Raw genomic sequence first — 3,188 nt, forward strand, 5'->3', positions numbered from 1 at the left:
ATACACGATTTTAGAAAAAATACAAAAATATTGTGTTCACAGAGACTCTTTAAACTCAAACTTCAATTGAAAGTATTACTTCATTTGAAAAAAAAGTGGCAACCCTATTTCGCAATTTGGTTTATTATGTTCTAATAGAGCTTTCAAACTCAAATTTTCATGCTATAACAGTGATTTCCTAAATGGAAATAATGTTTTAGTCAAAGATGGCAACCCTGTTACATGTTTTTAGTCTATTTGTATTAACACATTTCTAAATTAATAACTCGAATATCAGCAATAACTTTTTTTTGAAGTAGCACTTTTAGATTATTTTCTGTTGGCAACACTGCTCAAAAATAAGTTTGTATTTTTTTCTATTGCACATACATATATACATTGTTGTTAATTTGATAACAATACTTGAACTGACTGCAATAAAATAAATTATACGGGTAAAAATATTTTTTAAGTGGCAACTCTAATCATTCAATTTTTATTAATTTCATGATAGCGCTTTAATATAATACAATGAAATTAATAATACAACTAAAAAAATATTATATCAAGTGGCAACCCTATTATGTGGCTGTGCAATGATACACTCTATACTTTATTGTACTTTTATGTAATAAAATATTAAATGAGCTTTTTTTACTACTCTAAATTTCATAAGCATATTTCTGTCTAAAAAAACAATATTTTGTCAAATGGCAGCACTATTTACAAATATTTCTGGGTTGTATTGTACAAAAATATTAAACTATATAAATTTGTACTATTATTATTAATTTTTTTTTATTATTAATATCTGATATATAATTTTGGTAGGTGGTAACGCTATTTAATCATATGTACTTATATATGTACATACAATATATTAAATTAGTATGTGAGCTCATTTTTACTAGCAAAATTACACTAAATTTGATAAGCATACTTTTTGTCTGAAAAATTTATATTTTTTGTCAAGTGGCAACACTTTTCAAAAACATTTCTGTATTATGTTGTACCAAAATACTTTTTTTGTAATAATATATATATTTTTTATTACTATTTAATTTTTTTTTGGTAGGTGGCAACGCTATTCCGGCCTATATGTGCATATATCACACTATATTAAGAATCCTTTTCGTTACAAGTTTCTGAAAATTTCTGTGCTCGTTATTTTCAATAGTATTTTATTTTGCACAGATAGACGGCAACCCTATGCACAAAATGTCTTCTCGGCAAATTTTTTTTTTTTAATTTTACTATTAAAATTAAGAATTTTTGGCTTTATTTTGTAATTTTAATATACTTAGCATATTAAATAATTAATTTTAACATTTAACTTGGGTGGCAAAGCTACCACTTAATTTTCGTGAATATCTATCGGTTGATATCAGATTGGTTGGCTCGGTTTTTACAATTCCCACAACAAATAGTTTTACGTTACCGAAACCAACTCGGATTTTATCCGGCCAAGGAGAGGATCTAACCCTGTTTAGTTCGCTAAAACAATAACAATAACTCTGTTTTTTTTCTCGCAGCCGAAAAAGACTTGGTTTAAGTGGTACTATTTTCAGAGACTGGTTGATTTTCCAACATAGTTGATGCTTAGTAGGGTTTTCCTAATATCCGAATTGATTCTTACATTTTTCAGTAGTAGCCTTACTACACAGTATTCTGTAAAGGAAAAGACATCCTCAAAAATCATAAAGGTCGTATTTGAGCCAAGGAGTTTGGAACTTCTTGGTTTTTAGGCACACACGCTCTTCGAAGAGAATACTGAAGTTCCCCGTGTCTTTTTATAGCTAGTTTCAGAAGCTTAAGGAATTAAAAAAAAACCTGGTTTAAAATGAAAAGAGTTACCTTAAGCTTTACCAGGCGGTTCTAGGGTTAAATTTACTTGAGAAGACATTCTTTATTCTTATACGTGCTTTGTGCTGCGCTGTGTTGAAATATAACTTTACTGCCACTACTTATATGGCATGAGTACTTGCTTTTGGTTTAGATTTGAAATAAAAAAAAATTATTTAATATATTTTTATTTTCAAAGTTCTCAGGTTCTACTGAACCGATTTATCTTAAATTTTTATGTCTGGTACTAGCCACATTCTCAAATTTTAATTTTTACTATTTTTAAAAAATTCTAAACAGTAAAAAAAAAGTGCAATAAGGTACAACCCCCCCTTTAAAGAATGGTTAAGTTATGCTAAGAGGTCGAACTTACCAGGGATTTTAATTAGACAGATTGCAACTTCGCTCTGTTGTGGTACCTAAAAGGATATTTAAAGCTTTTTAATTCTTACTTTTAAGAAATGAGTCAGGATCGATAAGCATATCATGGCTCTCTCTCTTGCTATGTTTCTATCTCTATCTGTGTCTCTCTCTCTCGCGCTCGGTCTGTACATATTTGTATTTACTCATATTTGCTTCTATCTCTCTCTCTTTCTTTCTTTCGCTACTTAACCAAGTTAAGTATTTATATTCTTACTTTTATTTTGATTTTTATTATTCACTTAAAGCTTTGACATGTATATCATCAAAAAGTGAATGGGAATATATCTAAAAAGGATTTATTTTGAGTCATCGAAGCTAGTTTTTTATGTCTTATAACGCCTGATATCTCCCTTCTCTTGATTTGTCTTGCAGAATTTGATTTTTGTTTCATATTCCTGGATTTTCTAATGAGGTTCAAATCTTCATTTTATGGACCTCAACAAACTCCCGCTTAAACGAAAGTACATTTTCAGCACAAAAGTATTACCAATTACTAAATCCATTCTTTTTTGTCAGTATATCGAATAAATCTTCATTACAATTTTAATTGAAAAGTTGATTGGCAGTTCAAAAAATATTTTACAGCTGGCATATCGCAAGCTATTTACATTCATGGGCGTTTCATTGCCTACACCAGCCATAAGCTAAGACCAAAAACAAAAGCAACCACAAACAGCATGAAAATTCGTTACGTTTGCAACTCATCAATTTACCGTTGCACAATCGAAATTCGCGTTCAAATTGCAAATTTTACCCGCTGATGACGACGAGTGCAATCGACACCGAAAAAGGGAAGAAAAACCGAAAAAGAAAACGAAGGCAGTAGTAACACAGCTGGTGGTGGCGCGCATACAGGTTTTCATTTCTGTTGTTTTTTTTCTAAAACAATGTAACGCTTTTCCAGCTCTTTTCCCTGCCGTCGCCCAGCGGCCACATTTTCCAGG

This window comes from Bactrocera oleae, chromosome 5 (assembly GCF_042242935.1).
Source record: "Bactrocera oleae isolate idBacOlea1 chromosome 5, idBacOlea1, whole genome shotgun sequence".
In the NCBI taxonomy this organism is placed as follows: Eukaryota; Metazoa; Arthropoda; class Insecta; order Diptera; family Tephritidae; genus Bactrocera; species Bactrocera oleae.